This window comes from Lonchura striata, chromosome 4 (genome assembly GCF_050655825.1).
Source record: "Lonchura striata isolate lonStrDom1 chromosome 4, ASM5065582v1, whole genome shotgun sequence".
Classification (NCBI taxonomy): Eukaryota; Metazoa; Chordata; class Aves; order Passeriformes; family Estrildidae; genus Lonchura; species Lonchura striata.
Genome location: NC_140706.1, coordinates 73,202,293 through 73,228,270, shown reverse-complemented (window position 1 = coordinate 73,228,270; position 25,978 = coordinate 73,202,293). Strand labels below are relative to the sequence as shown.

At 36.6% G+C, this 25,978-nt stretch overlaps 2 long non-coding RNA genes across 2 annotated transcripts in view; one reads left to right on the top strand and one right to left on the bottom strand.

The window, feature by feature from the left end:
• LOC146767727 (uncharacterized) overlaps positions 1-11,778 on the top strand; it is a 42,382-nt gene extending 30,604 nt beyond the window's left edge. Inside the window, exon 2 of the long non-coding RNA XR_014954975.1 lies at positions 10,985-11,778. This is a non-coding gene — a long non-coding RNA (uncharacterized LOC146767727). The remainder of the gene's footprint in view (positions 1-10,984) is intronic.
• An 11,187-nt stretch (positions 11,779-22,965) lies between these two features.
• The window catches only part of LOC110468235 (uncharacterized), a 102,602-nt gene continuing 99,589 nt past the window's right edge, over positions 22,966-25,978 (bottom strand). Inside the window, exons 4-5 of the long non-coding RNA XR_002465051.4 lie at positions 25,071-25,231; positions 22,966-24,421 (exon numbers count right to left, since the gene is read on the bottom strand). This is a non-coding gene — a long non-coding RNA (uncharacterized LOC110468235). The remainder of the gene's footprint in view (positions 24,422-25,070; positions 25,232-25,978) is intronic.

Here is a 25,978-nt window from a genome sequence, read left to right as displayed (position 1 = left end):
TTTCCCGTTTTATGAGGTCCCTGGCTTTTGTTTACTACTTCAGGAGGACAATTAGACTATATGCAAATTACCACTTTAACAAATGGAATTCAGTGTCTGGCTCTCAAGAAATGAGAGGGACGTAGGTCTGCTGCGGGAAAACGCACTCGCTCTGCCAACTTAGAGCATCACGTACATAAGTGCCATGAATAAGTGATGTCTCTGTGTGCCAGGCTCGTGCTCCACTTTAATCTCCAGTTGGAGTTCTCATCTTGTTCTGAGTCTCCACAGAGAGAGGCATTTAAATTCCTGAGGTTGGGAAGCCACCCTTGGGTTGCTTCTGTGCTGAAACCTGCACGCTGAGGTGGGGTTTGTGGGTGTACGCATTCCTGTACACACGCAATAATCAATCACAATAAAAGGCAAATTTAGACATTTCTGAGAAGTATCTGCTGAGGGTTTTTTTGTTCTGATTGAGAACAAGAAAAATGCTGAGAGATCAAATGGATTACACATGTAAACTGCTTGAAGACATTTTATATTTTTTACAATTTACAGAGGTGATTTTTGCATATGTTTATAAGCAGTTGGTTTTATTCTGTCATTTATGGCAAAAATGATGCATGGTTGTATTCATCTATATAAAGTGATTATTGTTTGGCAGATTCTAGAGGTCACTGCAGGATTATGTGTCAGTGGGTATAAATTTAAGTTTTAATTTTTTTAAATAGGCTTGCCCTGCTTCTTGAGAATTGTGGGTTCTGAATGCAATACTGTATTGCACAATTTTAACATTACAGTAATATGTATTTTATTGTTTAATGCTGAGCCCTCTCAAAGAAGAAAATCTGAGCAGCAGTCATGTTATCAGATTCACATTGTATTTTGGAAAAGACAGTGAATAGGTTATTGTATGTGATACCAGAGGAACTGCATGCAGAACAAGAAGTAAAAATACCACATAAATACTCAAAAATTAAAAAGTATTTGGATAAAAATATCAAATTATTGGAGAAGATGATGTTGATATCACAAAATCATAGAATGGTTTGGGTTGGAAGGGACATTAAAGTCCATCTTGTTCATTCCAGCTTCCCTGCTGTTAGTAGGGACTTTCCACCAGACCAGGTTGCCCAGAGCCCCAGCGAGTCTGGCCTTGGACATATCTGTCATGGTCATTGGTATTTTTTTGGCAATAAGTTTCAAAAACTTAGAGTTTTCAAAACCTCTGTTTCTAAAAACAGAGAGGAAACTCCAGGAACTGGCCTCTGTTTCTTCATAATTCCCCTATTTTCCTTTATACACATAGGGAACTTTTGTTTATTTTCTCTGTTTGCATTGAGATAGAAAGTGTTGCATTTACTAAGGGGAAATGAATATCATACAAAGACCACATAAAAGAAATTACCTATAAAACTAGAAAAAAATATAATTTTTTCCCAGTGATTATCCCCCAAACAAAGATATGGAATTGAAGGATGTCAAAAAGTCTTCAACAATATGACAAGACCCAGTGTCTAATAATTGGTTTTGACAGATGTGCTGCAATGATCATATAAGCAAGAGATTCCAAACTGTTTGTCATTTTCTGTCATAATTTTTGTACAAAAAAAGAAGAAAAATACTAGTCGGAAATTTATACGTGTTTTAAGGCTATGCAGGAAGTTACCAGAGCCCCACATTTAAAGATTTCAGAGCTGTGAACAAGAAATGAAATTTTACAAGATTTGTGAAGGGTTGGAGTTCAGTGAATGTGCATTTTAAGAAATGACTTGCATTTTAAAGAAGTGTATTACACTTGACAGGCAATGGCTTGGTTATCCTTTCTGAACAGTGACTTTGACTGTGTGTGACTGTTAAAGAGAGCTCATTATATCAAAGAAGTTATAATTCATCTCCATAGATTGATATGATGGCCTCCAATATATGCTGTGCTTCTAAAGGCAATAGGACCAGCAGTGAGGGGCAACCAAAAGGGAAATTACTTGTGGGAAATAGATTCATGGTTTCAGCTTGCAGTTCAAAGGGCTTTTTTTAAATAAAAGAACTTTTAATTCAGATCCTATCCTCGACCTCAGGGCTACCCTACCTACAAAAAATTTATGTCTGTCCTATTGTACCAGTTGTGAGAAAGCATTTAACATTCATGGGAGCAGCCATTAGGAATTTTCATTATCTTTGTAAATATTGGGATCTTATTTTTTACATGTTTTTTTCTGGCTTGTGAAATTCCTGACTCTTTTCTTTGCCTGCTTGTTTCAGGGTTTAATTCTGATTTGCTAAACTTAGTCTTAAAATCAAAAACTTTTTTGACTTTTTTTGTGTTTTTTAAAAAAAGAAATTCCATTAAAAAAATAATTTTCATTCTGTTAATGCTGTTATCATCCAGACAACTTGGCTTGCTTAAATTCTGATTGAACACCAACCATTTCAGCTTTCTGATTAGACCCCTTCAGCTGGATGGGTACGAAAATATGAACACAGGAAAAAGATCTTCCCGTTGACACCTCTATTTGCAAAAAGCTGTTCTCCAAGCCATAGGCAAGCACACAAATCTGTCACAGTGATATCCCCTGTAAAATAGCAGAGTACCAAAATGGTACATGCAAGATTAAACAAAACACTACTTGAAATTCTAATATGTCTTCATAGTTCTGAGGTTTTGTTTATTCATTCAGACTTATTCTTTGTGTAGCAAGCTCCCGCTGGGGTTTTTTTACCTTCTGCATCAAGGACTTGAAGGAAAATCCTACAACTACAGAACAAAACCAGGCTTAGTTCATATGTTAATGAGTCAGGATAATTGCAGCTTTCCCTGGGTAATCTGGGTGTCAATTATTCATGAATGGTTGACAGCAGACATGACATTTCCAACTGTCAGCTTTTAGTCGTTTTGTTTACAAGTATGAAATCCTTAAGGATGAGTTTGGATAGGAGTTAAAAATTGGGATTTTTTTTCCCCAGGATAAATAGGAAAATAAAAAAAATGGAATTTTTTTTTCACTTTTTCACTTCCAAAAAAGTGAATTTTCCTCATGAAGTGAAGAAAAAGAGCCTATTCTTGCCAGTAATGGTATTCCAATAAAGGTATTGGAATCCACTGAGCCCAAAAATCTGTAGTGAGCCTGAATAATGGCACCATGTACCTTCATGACACATAGATGGTGCTACCCAACTATAAGGGCAAGAACCATGATTTGCTTCCCAGCTTTTCAGTGCTTTGTTCCTAGCTAATGCAGTAGCTCCTATCACCTGTAGTCCATTCAGCTTTGCCCTTTGCTTCATATCTCTTTATACTTTCAAAACAACAGCAATGGTAGGGATATTCTCAGCTTTCCATTTTGTAAAATTGGGCCCCCTGAATTAAAAAGCTGCCTAGAAGTGAGTCACAAACCTTGCAACCTGGAGTAGCTTCTCTCTCTAAAAGTTAGATTTTACCAACTAAATTCCTGTGCATCTTCAAGTGCATTTGAAACAATCACTTCATAGAATCATGGAACCATGCAATACCAGGTTGGAAGGAGCTCTCCAAGTCCATGTGGTCCCAACTTTCTTGTCAAAAGCAGAGTCCAGAACCCTGTCCAGCAGAATCCTCTGTGTGCAGCATCCCTTGCAGTATCCACCCAGGTACAGGTTGACAGAGCTTGTGCCTGAGACTCTTCTATGTCTGTGAAGAAATCACAATATTCCTAAATCCTCCCGCCCTAATTGAAATCAATTAACAAGAGTACAGTAGGGACACACATTTAAGTGCCTAAAGACGCAGATAGTTACTTAGTGAGGTTTTTCAAAAGATTCTATACACCTGCCTCACATAATGAAAAGTTTAAGCAGTCTCAGTCCATTAATAAGCTACTTTAGTTTTTCAGTCTTTATACTAACTTTGAGATAATGGCCGTTTAAGAAAATGCTCACCCGGGCTGAACATTTACATTTTTTCTATCAGAGATATTTTTCATTTAAATGCACATATTTCTTAGCATAACATTTCAGATATTTTATTTCTTTTTTTTTTTTCCTAAAAAAAAAAGGAAAAGGTATAATGGAAGAACTGGGGTTTAATACTTATTAGGGTTCCTTGAGTAATTAAAGCCATTGATTTTTAGGGCGCTTCAAAATTCAATGTGTAGCATGTTTTTTCCAGAAATCTGATTTCAAATAAAGTACAGCACCATAGACGTGTACCCAGTTCTCTGTATTCTTGTAGGCCATCTCCCCATATTAACTATAATTTTGCAGTCTGCACTCATCATTCACTCAGCTAATCATTCTTGGTTCACAAACTCTGGTAGCTTGTATTAACACTGGTCCCTCTGGATTCATGCTCCTTCTACAGTTTCAAGACATATTAATTTTCCATTTCATTATTTAATTGACAATTTTCAGTTGTTAGATTGAAAACAGATGTGTTGAATTTACCAAAAGCAATGCCATTTTTAACACTTTATCAACTTGTCCATGTTCATACAATCTTGCATGGTATGATTTTCATCAGTCTTCAAAAATATGTTATTGTTGCCTTTTTTTTTTTTTTTTTTAATTCAAAGGTGCAGGCAGATTTGGGGATCTGATTTATAGGGGAGTTTCCACTATAATTACTTACATTTAAAAAAATGCTTTATGGGTATTTTTACTAGGCAATAGGCTGGAGATATCAACAAATCGTTTAAATCTTTTAAATAAAAATAACTCGGACTGCATATTAAAATAATTTTTAAATATGTATTCCAAAGCCTCTGAACCTCAGACAGACTTCTTTCTTTCAATTACCTCTGTTTTTATACAAAACCATTGGTTTATAGGAAATGTGCCTGCAAAGTGTATCCACATCCAACCTTAAAAGTTCCTCTGGCATGAATAGAACAGACAGCATGAAAATGAAATTTATAAAATAAATAATTTATATATCTCAGCACCACCTTACTGTTTTTATATATGGAGATGTTTATAGTCCAAGCTTTCATGATGATTTGCCTTTTGAAACAGGAAAGAGGAAGAGAAGGGACCTCATGTGGGTCTTTCAGATTTTTAAAACATTTGTGTCTCAGGTGGATGTTATGGTGTAGTGCAGCTTAAACACCCTTGCCAGTTACACTAAAGCAGTGATTTTATGAAATCTCAATTAAAATGCAGAAGGAAACACCATTCAGTCTTAGAAATCTCAAAATATCTTCATGTTGACAAAACAAACTGCTTTCCTTGACTTCTGGTATTGATTGAGTGACTTCTAAACCACTTGATAGTCTAAAAGTATTTCAAATAAAGGGCAAACATGACCTTTTGCTATGATTATGTTCCCCAGATAGTTATTTCTGTTTGCATGCACAGACAAGCAGATACTGTACTGACTTTTAAAAATGTTCAATAGATGCTGAATAAAAGGGTGAAGTTTCCTATTCTAAATCATACAATAATATTAAAAGCATCCCAAAAGGCTATTGAAAAACAGGGTTTTTTTTTTGTTGGAAAACTTTCATGTTTCAAATATAAAGCAAAGGTAAGCAGTATGAAAAGTAGTCTAAGGAAAACTATTTAATTTTGTATTCTGAGCAAATCATCTGTGATTAATCCTGCCATATAAACACCTACCATCAGCTTCTTCAGACTGGGAAAATACTTAATTTCTTTTGCAAGATTCCCCATTCATTAAGTAAGCTGCACAGTGAAATTACAGGTATCCAATAGCAAATGATATAAACCATTCAAGAACCACTTGTTTAAAAGGTTTTACAATTTCTCTTTAACAATGATGAAGTACTAGTGTGCAATAACTCCCTTTTGTTAGATAATTGCAACAGCATGCATCGATTTTATATTTCTCATATATAAATATCAGAAATTTCATACATTTTACAGAATTTCAGTTCAAGGATGAGGTAAAATTTCTGAAGCAAATTTCTGAAGCTGATTACTGTTTCAGTCTTTACCTTTTATCATATAGAGTGTCTTTAAGACAGGAGTGTCTTTCAACAAGAGCTTATGATGACCCCCTTGAATAAAATACTTCTGGTACACACAGAGTGCTTCTCAAATTTGTTCACAGTTCAAACAAAGGTCTTTAACTAAATATATGTGGCTTCTGATGGTTTATTAACACATATTTTCTCATCATGTAAAAAACTATGGTCGAGTTATTATTTATGATCAAGTAAATTATTGTCTAGGAGTTGAATGCTATCAGTTGTTACAATGTCCAGAAGACAGGGTCAACTTTCTCTTCCAATCTCTTAAATTAAAAGATAAAAATGAGTAAATATAACATTATTTTTAAAACCAAAAGTGTATTGTGCAAATCAACATTCAAAATCCATGCAATTATGGATTTCTTGGTATATTTCCTGGATTTGTTTACTTTATGCATTCTGACTCCCTTTTTCTGACAAATTAGATTATTTTCCCAGAAAATGTCAAATTAATCATTTGTTTTAACCACAGCTAAGGGATGATGTGGAGAATTGTGGGCTTAACAAGGCAGATTGCAATCTCAAATATAGGTATTGCAAAAACGCATAAAAATATTATAATATCATATATTGTATCATGTCATAGTATATTAATTGCATTAATTATATATTATATTGTATATTATGTTGTATTTTATATTAACTCTATATTATAATTGATATAAAACAGTATCATTAATATATGAATTGGAGAGAGAAAAAAGCACATGCCAGAATTTGGCACCCTTTAATTCTGGGTACAAAAAGTCTGACTGTGAGCAAGTTCATGTAGATGAATGCTTCACTTTGGAAGATGAGGCTATAGGGACAGTCCCTATTTATCTTACACATGGGTCAAGTAAAATCCTCCCTGAGGGTGTCAGCGAGCTTAAAGTCACAATTCAGTCAGTTTTTATCTGTCTTGGCTGTCCAATCTCCTGTTTCTGTAAAACACTTGGCCACTCTTGTTCCAATACATTCCTACTCTCCCGTTTTTTCACTTTTTAATGCACACTTTTGTGACATCTGTAGGAAATTTGGCTGCATTTATCTGATTTTTTTCTGAAATGACAATGAAGTAAATGAGAAAGTGAACGTGTTTGTTATTCCATATCAATGACATTCATGACTTTTTATGTAGTAGCCCTTTCCCAGTAAAGATTGCTGCTGTGTCCCTGTTCTGCCACACTGCCAGCTAACCCTGCAGATTTCCTCTCATATTCTCTAGTAAAGAGACATTCCTTTACCATGGGTCTGTAAAGAACATCTAATAATTACTTCAGATTTAGAATAAATTATTCAATAATAGCATTTATGCTATAATATGCAATAATTTTTTATTTTATTGTACATTAATTATAATCTATGTTATGCTATTATACATCAAGTCTATCAGAATCATGCAAATTTAAAAGTTAACAACAAGATAGCTGTTAAACTACAAAGTGGACTATAATTTCACTGCTTTAGTGCCAGCACATTCTTGCCCACTCTTTCTTTTTGCAATTTCAGGGGTCTGTAAGATGTCAGAGAAGCAAGATCTAATAAAATTATGCTTGTCACTAGTATAGAGTTATAAATGATAATGATAATGAACTCATTTACCAAAACTAACCAATTTCTTTTTATGATTCCTAAAATATCAGATCCCTATCTACTAATATATGGCTCAAAGTTATTTAGTGGGTGTTGCTTGTGTGCACCTACCCTTGGATGTCCTGTAAGTGGATGCCATCACATTTTGGCTGCTTGAAGGGACTGAGGTGCTTTGATTCCTTGCTTGGAAGTGGAAATGCTTTGTGCTAGTACCTGTTCCTAGAGGAATTTGATAAATTGATGTTTTCTGATTTTTTTTTTCTTTCACTGAACTCACCCATGTGTTTGTCTGAGGCAAAAGATGTGGACAAAATTAGGATTTCTCACACTGCATTCCCAGTGCTTCTGGGGGGCAGAAATCCATGTAAATGTTGGATTCACTGTTCCAGAGCTTGGTTTCCAATAGGATTGAGACTTCTGTTCATACAGTGTGCTTTCCAGAACAACTATTAAAAAGTGAAAAAGAAAAATGTCTTTATCAATTCTGTCAAATCAATGACAAAACTCCCATTCATTTCAGGAATAAATCACTAACCCTCAGTGATCCCACAATAGCTGGAATTGTCTGCAAGCTGAAAGATTTTCTAATAGGCTACTTAAAGCCTACCACATCAGGTCCTAATGTGCCACTATACATAAAAGCCCCATTTTAAAGCCCATAATGATATGTTTATTCAAATTTCAACAGTAGGTCAAGGAAATTTATCAGCATTCCATAAAGCCTCTGTATTATGTGCACTGTTAAATGTCAGAAAATTTAAGAAGCTTTTAGTTATTATCTCTATTGGTCACTTTAGATATACATGATAAGCATTTAAATAATATTTAAATTTTAAAATCCCAAATATTTTCTTAAAAAGTAAAAAAAATATGTAAAAATAAGTACAAAGGAAATTTGGTTTAACAGCAATATCTAATAGAAAACTAGGCCTAAGCCATCATTTTAATCTGAAATAGAAAGGAAGTTTATGCATTAGTTTTAATTGCAGGCTTTAAAAATGCCTTTTTCTTCCCATCTTTATTCCATTTCAAGATACTACAGTGTTGCAACCCATGCCTTTTTTTCTCTCGCTTCTCATTTTGCCATTTCATTTCTTCAACTTCCTGAACTTCCTTTATTCTTTATTGTTGACTTCCTCTTCCCACACCTTCCTCCTTTTGTTTATCCTTCTCTCAGTGAAGTTTTCTCTATTTTCTTTAGCATATGAGTATTTTACACCTGCAGAGTAGCTCTCCTGTGGTGAGTCTTGGCCATGGTGCAATGTTGGAAGCTCTTTCCAGTAGTTTTCCATCTTGTGCTTGTTCTCTTTTATGTGCAAACTTCTTTGCAGCTCCCCTTCATGATCACTTAAGCCCACTCCATATATTTTGCCAGGGAAATCAATAAGGCCAAGGACAACTTTGTATGTTAGTTCTCCTTTTGCTGCCAGGAGTTCACATTAAAAACCTTTTTATTTTTTTAAGTGGCAGTTACTGAGTGGTGAGTACAGAACAACTACACAGTTGTTGTGAATTTTTTTTTGTTAATTATGCTTTGAAATGAAATTCTAAGCTTTTTGCACTCTAAAAGTTATATTTTTTGCCAACGTAAAGAAGATAATTTTAGAGATAGAAGTGGCAGTAGCTCCACATTTGGTGTCTGGGCTACAGTGGGATGATATAGAAGCTCTGACTGATGCAAAATAGGGCTGGTTTTATCCCTTACACTGACTTTTTCATGCTTCTCTGTAATCAGAGTTGTGCTAGTGGAATTATTTGGGGAGGTGGATCGTGGGCCTGGTTTTCATGTCTGCATGGAAAAAAGAAATCAGTCTGAGCATGCTCCTGATCAACTCTAAGATGAAGTAACTTGGCTGTTGGTTTTGGAAAATATTAGGAATGGACCAGTGTAGCTGAGGACAGGGGAGAGAAGAAGCTAGATACCCTTCTAAGCAGATACCCACCTTTATTTCAGTTTAAAATGAGCATTGAACCTCAGTGTTTGGAATGACAACCTGCCATTGGTTGTGGTTGATTTAGGAATTACTCCTGTTTTAATTCATTGAGTGGTCAAATGGATTATTTGAAGTTGATGCTGATGTGTAAGCAAGCTGCTGCTTGCACCTGGCTTCTTAAAGTTTGGACTTTTAACAGTTTTTAGGACCAAGTTCAGTAAAATATATTGTTTAGAAGTTCCTCCAAAAAGTGAAAAGTATTATTTCACCATACCATGTAGTATTTTAAAAATATTTGCAAGATCTTCACTCAAGTAGAGTAAGTGCTTGTCATTTGGTTATTTGGTTAAATATCCAGCATAAACAGAACAGATAATTGGGGACATAAGTATCGTAAAGTCACCCCAGGACAACTTCTTCCATTATAAATCATCTGGACTAGATGCTTTATTTGACTTTTGTGGTTACTATGTGACTTTGCACTCCATCAGTAAAATAGATTTTCTGCTCCAAAGTTTCCTGGCTCTGGAAACAGAATAATGGTATGTGTTGAGTAGAAACATGCATCACCAAAGGAAGCTTGCTAGAGGACTTTGCACTGCACTGCAACACAACCAGCTCTATGGGGAGGTAAGCCAAAGCAAAGCAAAATAATTTCCCAGAGGAATAGAGATCAAAAATGCTGATGTGTCAGCAGTACTATAATCTAAGTGGAAGTAATTGTTGATTCCTAAGTTATTCCTTTACTGTTGCACAGAGCGTAATCTTGATTTATTCAACTGATGTCTCATAATGCAAGAAGCTGGAGTACATCTGAAGCAGCCCTTGGTATGTGCAACAGACCTGAAAGGTCTTTTCCATCATCACTCACACTCCTCTGCCATTACCTGACAGGTGTGTTGATGGACAAGCACCATAGCTCATAAGGCATTTGACCAGACTAAAACATCTGTCCTGTGTCTGTGTGGATCACAGTGCCCACAGAAACCTGCAGGGCCACTGCTCTACTCGAGGTTGTAATGCTTGAGGGTTGCTTAAAAAATAGAATGTCTGTTAAGATGCTAACAATATAATGCTATTATCATATTTATTGAGTCTATGTGACAAATAGGCATAGTTCCAGAAAAGAGGATTGCGAATTAATTTGGGTTTTTTTCCCCCACCTAAAACCTCACTTTCTTTCCTAATAAATTTTAAATTAACCTGCAGTGAATTTTTATTTTATACCAGCTAGTCACCTGTACAAATCTGAAAAGGAGAGGGGTCTGAATATATAAGACAATGAGGGATAATTCTGAACTGTGAAGTGAACACTCGGCAAGATCAATTCTGCCAATTATGAAGACAAGCATATTATCCAAACTTGCAAATATTTACTATTCAGGGTGTTTCTGGCCGGATTATTCTATTCTAATAAGAAACTTGCTCATAATAAATTTGTTTTCTAACTTTGCATTGCTCCATCAGTAATGGATTAGGTTGTAACACTAAGTAAATGAGCACTAGATTTTTTTTATTTTTTTTTTTTTATAGAGACTGACAAAAGAGCAGCTACAATGCAATGTTTTCTTCCTGTTATTGTCACATTGAGGCCTCTGGGCAGAGCCAAGGTTTCACACAAAACTGGACACGAGTTTTAATTCTCCACTGCTGCTTTTACAAGGTGATCTAACAGCTGAAAACATTAATGCTTTAAAGGATTTCTTTGGTGATTAAAACTCTTTTCCCTAAACTTCATCACAGTTTAAAGGAAGCTGAACATCTAGAGAGAGCAAGACAACTCCACATCTTCAAAGGGTGGTTTTGCAAGCCTTGCATACCAAACAGAAAACCTATCCCTGGAATGGATAACCTTGGAGGAACAAAGCTGTACCTGTCAAGTAGGTCAAGACAATAACTAGGAAGCCACAGTAATTTCACAGTACTGGAAGTTTATTTTGTAAATTAATCTCAAGTCAAGTATGAGTACAGTTTCATTCATATTAAAAAAATTGCTTTATTATTCAGCTTGAAACTACAAAATTCAATATGTGTTTGTGTGTGTGCATGTATGCATACATGTTTTTTTTTTTAATATGTGTTTATCAACTGATGATGAAAATAAGAATGTTTTTATTCAAGAGGTGCTGGTGCAAATAGAGAGGTTCAAACATTAACTTCTAGAGTTTCTTTTCCTCTATATTCCAGATAAACATTTGTCTTTGAGACTATAGAGTTTTCTTTGTGAACTTTCTGAATATGTTTTGTGATATACATAAAAAGCTGTTGCTTTATCAGAATAAACAGGGCAGAAAGAACTGAGTTACTGGCCCTCTGTAAATAATTCAAGGTGTTGACCTCTTTTGCTTGTTCTTTTGCTCAAGAAAAGTTTAATTTTTTTTCCTATCCCTTTCTAGTTCTTTTATTTAATATTTCCTCTGGTTTTTCTTCTGTCCAGTGCTACCCCTGTGCTCTGGTTGGATTATGAAGAGAAGAGAGGACTTACTCTGAGGCTAGCAGTAAATTAACATTTTTATTTAGCTAAACTGACATGGACAAGACTAAGGAGAAATATCAGACCCACAAACACAGATCAAGGATCGGGTATAGACAATTTTTTTTTCCCTATATGTAGTTGCATAGAAAATGCAAACGCAAACATGTTTATAGAATCTGTACAAAGTAATATTTAAGCATAACTTCAAGGCGAGTGTGCAGCTACTAAATTGGGTTCTTAAACTGCAGTGTGAGCTTTCATGTGACATTTCAACAGCACAGCACTGGCAGCATCAGGTGGCCACACGGGTGCTCTCTGCAGTGGTCAGGGGCAGGACTCAAGAAAACTGCAAGAAGTTGTGTCAGGAGAGGTTTAGGCTGGATATTAGGAAAAGGTTCTACATCCAGAGGCTGGTTGAGCACCAGAATAGGTTCCCCAGGAAAGGTGAAAGAGCACCAAGAGTGAGTTGAAGAAATGTTGGGACAATGTCCTCAGGCGTTGTGGCTCTGGGGATGTCAGGAGCTGGACTCGATGAGCCTCGTGTGTCCCTCACTACTCAGATTTTATGATTCTATAACCTGTGGGAATCACTGGTTGTGCTAAATTTGTAAGCTAAGTCCCATACTACTGCTTTTCCAGAAATCACTCATGTGGCCCTAATTCCAGAGGGCTAAAGATAAAACTTGGGTTATTTCATTCTCCACAGAGTAGAACTAATTAGGGGGGGGGGGGGGGGGAAATGTTACAATCAAACAAAAAAAACCCAAAAACAAAACAAAACAAAACCCCAAACAAACAAAAAAAAAAAAAAACTCAAAAAAAAAAAAAAAGGAAAAAAAACCAGGGAGAAATAATAAACAAGCACAAAACAGACACAGTGCTACTGGGGAAGAAGGGCCTTGTTCTTCAGTCCTGGGCAGGAATTTTTACCCTCCATTTGTGAGACAGATAAAATAGCTGTGAGGTCAGTGGCTGGGGGCAGCACCCCTCCTTTTCTTCCTGCCTCCCTCAGCCCAGCCCAGGACTGACAGGGATGAGCAGAGTACTCCTGAAATCCCAAATCCCCCTGTGTGATACCCAGAGTCCTGCTCCCTCACTGTGGCAGGACACCTCTGATCTGGTTTTTCACTGTGCCTGACAACTCTTTCCAGCAGAAAAAATGAATACATTCTGTAACTTTTTTTTTTTCCCCCCTAAGGATACCCTTTCTTTTTTGTTAATATTCGGCATGTATTTGATCTTCTTGCCTTCAGAAGACAATCAAACATGGCTTGTCAGCAGTTTATTAGCAAGAGAGAAAGAGGAAGGGCAGAAAGGGGTTATATGCATGAGGAAAATGTCAGGTTTGGATAAAAAATTATGAGGTTTGATCCTTTGACAGAGTTAAACTCAATGTTTTAAAATCAAAGCTTCCTGTAATCAAACCATGAAGCTGAACTGATAATCATGCAAACCATTGTTTTTCTTGAACCAGAAGTAAATTGTCATTTCAATGCTTTTCTGAATGCTGAAAGAATTGAACCAAAACAGATTTTTGGTTGCAAGCTATACACTACAAATAAAAAATATACAACTCCCTAGCAGGGACTTACTTAGTGTGAGCCTTATTTGCATTTGATAGGAGCTTCAAAGCAAAGTCATGTCACAGCCTATTCCCCTGCCTCCCCTCCCTCCCACTCGACTTGATGGCACAAGCAGCACAAACTCTCTCTCCAGCCACATGGCATTGCCCTTCTTTACTTCTGCTGGGCCAGCAGGGAGGGGAGGGAGGCAGAGTCCCTGTCCTTGGAGATGTTCCAAAGCCACTTGGATGTGGTGACCATGTGTCAGTGGGGAGAGGAGTGGGCTAGGTGGTGTCCATATGTCCCTTTGCCTTGGTTTGAAAAGACAGGAGTCTGTGAAGGAAGGCAAAAGCCTCCTGTGAAATGGAAAAGATAAACCCCCTTCCTCTGAATTACCACAATTTCAAAATTAAAAGGCTCTCAGGCAAAGATATGGGAATGGGAATAACAGTTATTTATTAGAAGAAAAATTAAATAAAAATAATTTTTAAAATGTAATTAGTATAAACAAAATTAGTGATAGAGTCAGAAACCTGACACCCTGAGGAGTCAGGGTGTTGGGAATAGTCCAGTGAAATGGTGGCTGCTCCTCTGGAGTGGCAGATGAAAAGATGCTGGAGTGGGGATCTGGAGAAGGGTGTAGTTTTCTCTGAAGGTCTGGGGATGGAGGAGTTGGGCCTGGTCTTCCTCTGGGGATCCAGCAGAGAAGAAGCTGCTCCTCGGGGAATCCAGCAAAGGGCTGCCCTGGTGTCCCAAAAATGCTGATTTTATGCAGGTAGGGGTGCTTGGCTCCTCCCTCTGGGTGGAGCATCTCACACTGGGATGATGGAACTTTACCAGTCATGCAGTGAGTCATTAATGGTCCATTAACAGAAGATTTCTCCCCGGAGGGAGACATTGTTCTTGGTAGAGATAAGAAAACTGCCCAACCTCCAACAGGTGGTAAATAGAATACATGCTGATCTTACAAGCCAGGACACCCTTCTAGCCTGAGATTCTCTCTCAAAGGGCTTGCTGCTCCTGGAGATCAGGCAAAAGTTTCACCTCTACAGGAATATGGGCTTGCATAGAGAGTTCCATATGGGGAGTAAGAAAGAAAATATCAGAAACACAGACTCTGCTTTCCAGCTGCAGAATTGATAATGGCCTCTCACATCTATTTCAATATATGCAATAGAAAAGGCTTACCTGTCATTGCGACAGGAGGTTTGATTGTAGAATGATTTAAAAGTCTGATCTTGATATACGTCTCTAATAAAATCGCTGGAGATATACAGCTCTGACAGTAATGTGTAAAAAGTGGCTGACTGTCTCATTTTCAAATACTGATTTGTATTAGTTTTACTTCACTGGTTTCAAGGCGTTTTTCTAGATTTATATTGATGCAAGCAAGATTAGAAACTAACTCAACATCTGCAACTTTTGTATTTATTAGTAAATCTCTGATTCTCAGACTGATCCACTACTGTTCCGAGTAACTCAGTTCTTTTCTATTCCCAGTCCAGCAGCAGAAAATACACCTTTTCTGGTAAATTGCAGTGAATATATATTTTTTTTAACTTTTAATGCTATTTAGTATTTAATAGAAATCTGAACCTCTTAGCCTTATATTTTGTCATCTCCCTGCAGCATAATCATGCCATCACTTGTAATTTCTGTAATTCCAGATCCCAGTAGTCCACATATAAGGATGAGCAGAAATCTGGGGCTTGGCAGCTGGAAAGCATGCCAAGGGTCAGTGCTCCAAAGGCAAAATAATTTTTCTTACTTATTTTGAGTGGTATGAGTAACTTCTTCACTTCCACAAATTATATAGGAGTAAGTCTAGAAAAATTAATCTTCTCAGTCTCTTCCTCTGCCTCTCCCTCTTTCTGTTAGGCTACCAAGTGTTTCAACAAAAGAAGTAAAATCTCTCTATGTTGCTTTAAATAATAATAATAATGATAAAAGGTTAATTTTATCTTTAAGGAAATTACCTTAATTCCCAACTACAATTTCTGGCTATTTTCTTCCTTTTACAGAAAAGACTAGAAAAGCAAACTTCAATCATGTATGTAATACATCATGTATGTAATCCTCAGATCCTTGAGTGCCTGTTGCATTTCTCCTCATGGCAAAAATCAGATCAAGAGCAGAAAAATAGCATTTTTGAATAGATAAATCAGTTTAAAATAATGACTTGTAAAATACTGAAACCTGTGCAATTACTTTTTTTTCTTAGAAATTGAAACAGATTGAAGTTATTAAAAAAAATTTGTTTATTATTTTGCATATCTACTTTGTCTTCCTGCTAAATTGGTTGTACAGGGAGGGAAGGAGCGAGGGAGGGAGCGAGGGAGGGAGGGAGGGAGGAAGGAAGGAAGGAAGGAAGGAAGGAAGGAAGGAAGGAAGGAAGGAAGGAAGGAAGGAAGGAAGGAAAAAAGGGAAAACTAACAGAATTTTCAGTACTATAATTTCAAAAATTCTAACTAATATGCAGGCATGGGGATGTATTTTGGCATATGTTTTGAGCCAATAATATGGCTCAGCCAGTCTAAGCAGCTCAAAAAATTCACTGTGACTGGAGGTGAAAACATTCCCTCTGTCTTTGTGTAAAGAGAAGTGATATTCCCCTACCTGAAGATAACTTGCAAGTGACTGACTTATAAGCAGTGCAAGTATATGAAACCCAAGAAAGTACTATATTGTATTAAGAAAATTGCATTTGGTTTTCAGTATAAATTGATAACAAGTCATAATATTCAAGATGACTAAACATCAAAATCAACAAATAAAACATGCATAACTGGTAAGAGACAATGTTTGGATCAAAATTCTAATCTAGTAAATATATATAATCCACTGAATTATTTGATTATTTGGTTTAATTGGATATAATAAGAGCCCAGACTAGACCCACAGATCTGAATTACTGATAAGTAGCTTGAGCAGCTTGGTCTCACGCATGGACTCTCAATGTGTCTCTCAACTCATTTCACACTTGACCTCCCGGAGGGCAGCAGGGCTGTGCACAAACCTACGCTGTGCTTTCTGCTCCTGAACTTTGGCAAAAAGGAAAAACCACGCCAGAAAATCTATATCGAAGTAGTAACCAACCAGAAAAAAATCCTCATGTCTGAACGTCTTAAAAAAAAACAGAAAGGAAGGAAATAAGTTCATGATTTGAAAGCTCTGCCCACATAAAGAGTTATAGTGCCTCTTAAGTGTAGCACTCTGATGCATTAATAGTCGGGGCAGGAGTTCAGTTTAACTATTGCTGCAGCTCAAGGTACACAATTACATTCTTCAGCGTTGACATTTTCACCTTGATAAGCATAATAATGCCATGCAGATGCAGACTAAAACCCATAATTTCAGCACTCTGCTTCTACTCACGTTGATTATAATAAGGCACGGCACTGAAGCATGCACAATCCTACATTTAATTGTCAGCATAGCCCTTCATTTAAACAAGAAGTTAGTTAACAGGATGCCTGCTCCAAGGAGTGTGGGAGGCATTGCAAATAGCTGAGGCTAAACAGAGGAAGTTAAATGTGCCAGCAAAATGTGCAAAAAGCTGATGAGGGCCTAAATTCACCTCTAGTTTTGCTGTGGGTTTTGATGCAAATTAAAAATAAAATGTGATATGTTTATATTTGCAAGAAAAACCTGGGTTTGTTTTTTTTTTTTTTCTTCTTTCCTTTGTTTTTAAGGGAGGGAAAGTTTCCCTGCAGTTAACTCTACATCATTAAGAGGCCATATGATGACACTGAAAGAAAGATTCTTATACATATAGAAATACCCAAATAGAATAAACATGTCTAAGTTTGAAAAGAGAATGGATAATATTAAAAGAAAGCCTATATAAATTAAGCAAGACAAGAATACTATGTATTGCATTTTGTTTACTAAGTCCCTTCTGTGAGGAAGAGAAAAGCAACATATAGCAAATAGAAAATTATTTAAATTGGGACAATAGTCATACACATACATATTACATGTACTTTATTCATATTTGTATGTATGGATATGAATTTACTGATTGAAAAATATCTACCTTATAAAAATGGGTATCAACAATAAAAAAATCTTATACCTGATAGAATTTCTTGTATGTTTAACTTGTGCTCCATTGTTGATGCTTGAAGCAGCACTAGTTAAAAAAACCCAAACAAACCACACCAAAATCTTAAAACAACAAGAATAGCCTTGTTCACATCCACCACATAATTCTCTTTTATGATGCCATAATGCCTTGGTAATGTATTTTAATTCCTTCTGATTGTATGAAAAGGAGAAAACTCTCAAAAATGCATCATTTTGAAAGGGAAGGGGGTCTTTGCCCTGACTCATAAAAAATGCTTTGTTGTGCTTTCTAGCCTTAATGAACCATCAGGCACCACATGCACTTCATGACCTGACATATCCAAAGAGCTGCAGATGAAACGTAAATTTTAAGGAATTTAGAGATTTTAGAGGAGCTAAGATTTTAGTTAGAGATAAGCCTTACTAGAGTTAATTAAAATAAATGAGTAGGCCTTGATGAAGTTAAGAGTTAGCAGTTAACTAATAATTGATTGCTCATCAGCACAAGCCTTAATTAGCTGGGTTTATAATGAAGAATACACAAACTGACAAATAGCTTTTAGGAACATCAGACAATTGTGGGCCTCCTCTGTTCTGAAACCAACTGAAGACAAGGAATGGGAGTTCTACCAAGAGTTCATTTGTCATATTTGCATTGAAAAGGTAGAAAGGTCAGAACGAGGAAGACTTCATTGACTTCCTCATTTTGGGACCCCTCCCCATGAAAGTGACACTGACCCATTTCAAGGGACAAATTTCATGCTGAATGGCTTTTGGAGTGATTAGCATACAAAACGGGGAATGGGATGTACCAAAATGCTGAATTTGTATTTGTATTTTGGGTATTCAATACTTGTATGAATAAAAGGGCTCTGTAATCACCTGGAAGCTGCAGTGTGGATTTGGGAGCGATCCCACACACAATAAACACACACTTTCTAACTTTAAACTGTCAGAGAGTTTTTGTGCCTCACAGCTGGATATCGATACTAGATCAATATCCATATTTTTTTAATAAATCACAGAAGTCCAGTGGCCCGTGGCTTTTTCACCCCAGAGCGAGGAGTTACCTTGTGATTGCCAGTGGAAAAGCAGCATATGTCACAAGCTGAGCTGAGGAGCTGCTGGCAGGTCTGGCCAGACCTCGGGCAGACTCCAGGGCTGGCTGGCACTCAGACCACATCTGCTCTTCACTGAAGGTAACAGCAGCCCCAAACTCAGCTCATGAGCATCTGGCACTGGACACGCTGCTTTGTTCTGATAGCAATTTTGTGATGTTGCTGTACTGATCTTGAAAATGAACACAAAAAAATGGCCTCTCTGGTGTACCCAGCTAGCCTGGCATCTGACAAGAAGCCTCTGCGCTGGTTTGGCAGAAAAGTTATAAATTACTGTACTGGCTTATATATCATATAAACCAATGCAAAACTATGATAATGTAATTAGCCCATGAGCTTGTAGTAAATACACACTTCAAAGCAACTACTGTAGCAGATTTATGCACATTTTCTGCCAATTTATTTCCAACTCTGCCTCAAACCTAACTGGGTATGATACTTCAAGGTCGAATCCCTGATTTGGATTATGCCGGATGCAATTCATAAGCTTGCAATCAGTTGAGGTTTTGTTAAAATTACTTTTATATAAATGAAATGGGAACTCACCAACTTCGGTTCCATTTTTCGGACCAAAAAACAATAGGTAGATGTGGGAGGAAAACCTTTGGAACAGATCATGGAGTTCATGAGCAGTGCTGAGAGCTGGTGTTCAGCTAAAAGCCCTACTCCTGCTTTGGGAATGCTGTGTTGCTGGCCCTGAGGAAAGGAGCAAATTTAGGGAGCTTTTATGGAAGGGCTGCACTATGTAGCTCTAGATGTTGTAAACATTTGCCATAGAAACTGGGTTGCAATGTGTTTCCTCTGATGAGTTGGCTTGAACAAAGCAGCCAGACAGTGAAAAACTCCTTATGGAGAATAACATGATGTTGGTCGTAGGACTTCAGTTAATTTAAAAAGTGTACTATAAATTAAGTGCTTATAGTTTTGAAGTGATGTGTAGTGCAATTCAAATGTTCAGTGCTTTAAACTTACTGAGCTTTAATTAACCACTGCAATCATTAAAAAGAAAAAAAAAAAGATAAAAAAGAAAAGGAAAATGGTATTTATTTCATGGGAGAAAATAGTTGAATGTGTTTATATGAATCATTTAATATCTGTCAACAAACGATAACCAGATCTCAGAAGCAAAAATCATCTAATTGGCCCTTAGCATTTAGAAGCAGTTGAATGATTGGGAGGATTCTGTTATATAAACATTGTCACACAGTATCTTATCTTAATAACTAAATTATATAGTATTTATATGACAAATCATATTGAAAGCAACATGCATAAACATTTATTATTCAGAACATGAGGTGATATGAGACAGCAACTAATCCCCACCATAAGCAGTGCTTTTTGTACAGTAATTCTGATAAACTGAAGCAGTCAGGCTAAATTGCCTCTACAAGCCAACTGGCACCTCTGGAGTTGTCCTGATGTACCACAAGAGAGAGTTTCTTCAATGATTTCATTACATCTAAATTAATTTTGCACCACATTTTGTATTCTATTATGCTCAGAATTATGCAAAGACAGTGTTTACTACCTCATGTAAGGTTACCTTTCAACAATAATGATAAAATTTATGTTGGAGGGCCAGCACATATTATAGCTTTCTCCTAAAAATCTTGCTACGATTTCTTTGCAGGATGCTGTAAAATCAATAAAATACCATTATCATAATGCAACAATTTTCTGTGCATTCTTCCTGTGGCTGGTTGTCTCAGTTTCCTGTTAAGAGTGTATCCTCCTCCTCCTCTGCTTCACTGCTGCTGTGGCCACATTTTTCTGTGTTCTAATATGGGCAAGATGAAATGTCGTCCCTAAGTACAAATCTTCCTCTGTCATCTGTAATGGAGCCTAAATAATTTGTCTGGGTTATGTCATCATCTTGGCTAACTCCAAGGTAACTTGAGTATATATAGAAGAAGGTCATCTAGCATTTGATATGATTGTCTCAGGGTTTTCTCACACCTGCCAGAGAGTTTTATTCGAGATACTAAGGTTGCCTTCAGTACTGATTTTTCTTTTTCTTTTATATCATTCTTTGTTTTGCTTCCTTTCTTCCTCTTCTATATGCAGATGCAGATACTCATCTATAAAAATACAAGCCCCATACAGAAACCTTATTTTCCTTCAATATTTGGGGATGTGGGGCAGAGACACTGGCATAATGCTGGCATAAATCAGTTCAGTTCTGGGTTAAGGTGCCATGATGGAAGGTTTCTCATGAGCTCAGCTGATCATGAGAGACTGTGCCATAAAAGCAACAGAAATACTAGAAGTGCTAAAATGAGAGGGATGGATATAGCAGCATGTTTCACTTCTCCACTGCTGGACAGTTTGTGCCAATGTCAGTGCAGAGCTTCAACAGTTCTGGATTTTCTGCTGCAGCTAATGCTAAGAAGATGCAGTAAAATGAGAAAATTTGAAGCATGCTGCTGCTGCTTTCAAAATAAAGATTTTACTAAAAATGCATCATACGTATAAAATCCCACAATATTCCTGAATTCCACAATTCCTGAAAAAAAAATCTATAGCATTTCCTTCTCAAATCATTGTAAACCAAACCAAAAACATTCTCTAATGAAGAAAACCAGGCCAGATGCAATGCTGTTGCAATATTCAGGAAATTCAGTGAGGTATCTTTATCCCTTTTTCACTCCGTCAGTACTGCCTGAATCCAAAAGAAATGTCTTGAAATGAATGTTTGCCATTGCCTCCCGAACCCCACCAGACACTTGATATGCAGTTTTTAACTTTCTAGAGCAGAAGGGATAAAATCAAAACTGAAGAGAGTCATGAATCTTAATTGATTTTTTTTAATAGCGTAATTTTCAACAGTGATTATTCCATGCTTTCAAATTAATTTTAATATAGCCCAGCTTATGCTTCTACTTTAACCCTCTTTATATTTTGAGTGTATTTGTGATTTGACAGAGATATCGGCATGGGGGGTTGGATTTTTTTTCCCTATTAGCTTTTTAATTGTTTGATTTCTGCACCAATCAATAAATGTGTCAAAGTTAGTATTATGCTAATATAGAACACTGTTGTTTTGTGTTTTTTTAATCTGGGTTGTTATAATAATAAGGAAAATATTAAAAGAGAAAAGATAATGTTAAAGGAGAAAAGATAAAACAAAAGAGGTTTCAAAGGAATATGAAATATTTTTCCTGCTGATTGAATTTTGAGCATTGTTTAACTGAGTTATAGTCATTGTATCTTTCAGACAAGAGTGTGATGTGGAGCATTGCTGAGGGAATGAACTCCTAGTGCGACTGCCATGGAGAGCTGACAACTTCTTTCCAATCTTTCTAACAGCATCTTTAGTAGTAGTGTTATATACTTATTTCTGAATATATACCATATATTTCAAAAGTATTACCTTCTTGAAACATTTTCCTATCAGCAGGCAATACAGACAGAGAGCAGCAGCATTCCTGTGATGGGTCTGGCTGCATTCCAACAGGTCTGTATCATTTCACATATGAGTATATGAAATAATTTTTAAAAACTGCATATTTGAGGTAAGATTCAGCAGATCATAAACCAAATAAAATGGCAGGGAGGGTTGGAATGAGATTATGTTTAAGATCCCTTCCAAGCCAAGCCATTCTATGGTTCTGTGATATATTATTCTGCTCCCTGTAGGCCAGCACCCACCTTCCTGGGAACCTACCAGCTCTCACCCTCCCCTCACCTCTCCTCTCCTCCATTTGTGTTTCTCATCACATTTTTTTCTGTGTGTTTTTCCTCCTAACTTGGATGATTTCACCTCCTTGTTTTAAGCTGCAGCTATAATCAAATCAGAAACTTGCTCTGTGTTCTTTCTCTCCAATGTACTTTCATTAAAACCACAGCACATGGAGCTCACTCTGGGACAGAACAAGAAAGGATCTGTAAAGTGTCCTTATTTCAAGGTTTGCTTTACCTTGGGAAATGCATTTTGTCTAATCTGTTGCTCTATAACCACCTCATGATTCAGAGTTTTCCCCATTGTCTTCTAACTTCTCTAAACATTGCTGCTGTCTCAGTCTGAGCAGATCTCCACAGAAATGAAAATGACTGCTCAGTTATTCCCCACATGTCATTAATTGTAGATATTCTAAACCTTGGTCTATTGTAATATACCTGAGCACTTTCACCTGTTTTCCTGTTTATTGCAGCTTAATTAGTACATTGTTAAAAATCAGACAATTATCACACAACTTCATTTCATTTTTTAGATATTGGGAAAGCTTGCAACAAAATTAAGCTAAAATTAGATTTTAGTAACTCAATTTTGCTTCTAGTCATTTGGGAGGCTTCTTTTCTTTTTTTTCTTTTTTTTTTTTTTATAATTCATTAAGAATTAAATTATGCTTATTTGTTCACAACATCCCTCTGGCCTTTAATATCTTGAAATATATTAATTGTGCCCTCACCTCCAGAGAATGAGCCCTTGTTTTATGTGAGTTTCTCCTGCTATTCTCCCTGGATAGATAATGATCACTTTTTTCTGCCCATTTTTCTCTCAGTACCAGTCAAGGACGCTGAATTTCGTTTTTGGAGAAGGGACTTGTGCTAAATTACTATCTCAGAAACAGAATGTGCACAGCAGAAACTGACAAATCATGGATGGATTTGGATGAAAAAGGCATTCAAGCTTTGGCTCAGTGGTTTTCCTTTTAATGAAAACAGTTCTCAGATATTTAAAACCAGTATGTCAAAGGCTTTTGGCCTATGCTTCAGTTTATTAGCTATTTAGGAAATTTGCATAAAGGCATATGGTCAGACTTTAAAACAGGTTGAGGTTAAAACTGTTTTATAGAAGTCCTTGTGATTCAATTGTTGAGTTTTGCGGGGGGGTTTGTTTCTCTTTTTCTTTTTAACAGACAGCACATTTTATCAGATATTGCTCAGAGATTGAGAAAGATGTTCAGGAACAAAAAATACGTGCATGCACTCCTTCCTATTTTCCTAGAATTACTTTATCATCTTGTTATAGTCAGAGCTATGAAAATATATCGTTCCTCACAATAGATATTCTTGATTTTGGTTAGGTTTTTTTTTTCAGTTTTACTCTCCTGAATGCCTTGCCTTGCCCTCTATCTTCTTGTTTGCATTTTCTTTAAATCAGCTTCATTCCTCCTATGCCCTTGTGGAAAGCACTCTTTTTCCTATACTAAGATATGCTTTTAGCCTCTCAGTGCAAGCTCTCATATTAATTTGCACAGAGGTGCTGACACTCTTTTAATACTGACCAGTCATGAAATGGTCAAAATCCAGTCACAGGGATGCTCTACCACTTGTGTCCATCCTCACATATTCCCTGGGAAAAAATAAAAATTTCCTTATTATCCTTTTGGAGGATGGAAAAGGGTTGTTAAACTGGCCTTGCTCCTGAGACAGAGACATGAACTAGATCTCCCTGTGCCCAGTTTCCTGTGGGATTCTTAGGGCAGAAGTGCCAGTTGAGGACCAGCTTGGAATTTTGCTTCTTCTGGAGTTTTCCAGGGAGCCCATCCATCCTAGCTGCTCTGTTTCATCTCCCACTCAGCCCGGCCAGTTTAATGTGACACGTGCTGCTGCCAGCAGGTTTTCTCTTAAGAAACTGGCACTATATCAGCTGTGAATTTGTTTCTCCAGTTGTGCTGAAAGATCAATAAATTACAGTGGAGGCAGATGAGAGTCAGTCATTTCTTAGACTGGCCTGGCTGTTTCTTCTGTCGTGTAATAAAACTTTGATGAGGATGAATTCCAGTTGTAAATTTTCCATGGCCTATGCAAAACAAAGAAGAAAAACTGAGCTTTTTAAAAATACATATTTTCAAAAAGTAGGCATGTTTTAGTTTGGTAAGAACTGAAACAGATCTGGCACCTTCTCCTTAACTTCTTTCATTATTATGCCTATACTTGAAATAATTGATGGCTTGTTTACCTGTTATTGCTGACCTCCAAGGTAAACTACAAAAAAGCTGCTCAGATTAAAAAATTCTACTGTGTCAGACACATTTAAAACACAAGAAAATACTTAGATACACCCAGTTTCTGATGTAGATTTTCAGACTTAAAGCAGTTATTCAGCAAAGGAGAAGCATTTCTATGTACTACAGAGAGAAATTTTATAAAGAGTTTGAGTTAGCAAAGCTGGTATAATTCTCAGCATGACATTTATGTGATCAAAATTTGTTGTACAAGAAGTAACACAGCAGCAAAAATAAACTTAGGGCTATATGCAAATGCTTTATTTTCATATATACTGTCCAACATTTTTTCCCAGGACCAACCAGAAATCTTCCACCACTAACCCCTACATCCTGCTTTTTTTCCCTAACACCTCCCCTTCCACCACATACCCCCGTCTTGCTTTTCTCCTGTATTAACTCCTGCAAGCAATTCTTACTTTAACTTTATTGACAAGCACTCACCAGCTCTCTCTTGGAAGGAGAAGCTGCACAGGCTGGGAGGGAGAATGGCAGGTAGTTTAGTGTCAATTCACAGAATGAGTTATAATTGAAGTGCTACTGGCCGATTGCTATTTGGCTTTTACAGAAGGTAAGGGTCAGTTTGATTGCTGCAGGTGTGCCAGCTGGAAAAAAAAAAAAAAGAAACACTAAGAAAATTAATTAATTAATTAATTAATTATGTCTGTAAGGTTGTTTCAGAATGTTAAACTCTAAGATTTGAAATTTTTGCTGTAGGCACAGATGGAAACAATGCTGTCACTGCATTGGCAGTGGCACTGGTTGCCATTGGTAACAGATTGAGCCCAGTAATCAGACTGGACTACTAATAACTGCAAGTACACTTTGCCTAACCAGTACTGGCAGGAGGCTTTCCTTACAGTGATAAATGCACAAGCTGTGACTTGCATTTCATTTCCAGCCTTGGCAAGCTAAAAGAGTCTGTTAATGAATGAAGACATCTTTAAACGTGTGGTTGTACGCCAACAGCAGTTGGTAATCCTCCATATCCAGTTGATTTCATCCCATTTACTATTCCACTTGTAATCAAGCAATAAATAAACTAATGATGCTTGGCCAGCAATACCCACATGACCTTAAAAATGTTTGAAATCTGAAAAAAGCAAAATATGCTTTTTGCTAATACTGCTTTCATTTTCAGTTCAACGTGCAGATAAACAGTGTGCTTCAAAGTCATTCTGAAAATAAACTGCAGCAAACTCAGTCAAAACTTTTATTTATTATTAAACATGATGAACCGAAAAAAAAGCAAAAAAATGTATTTTGGAAATGGCAAATAAAACTTACATTCAGAATGAGATATTTCAGATTCATCATATAACAGAGTATATAAAACTATATAACAAAATTTC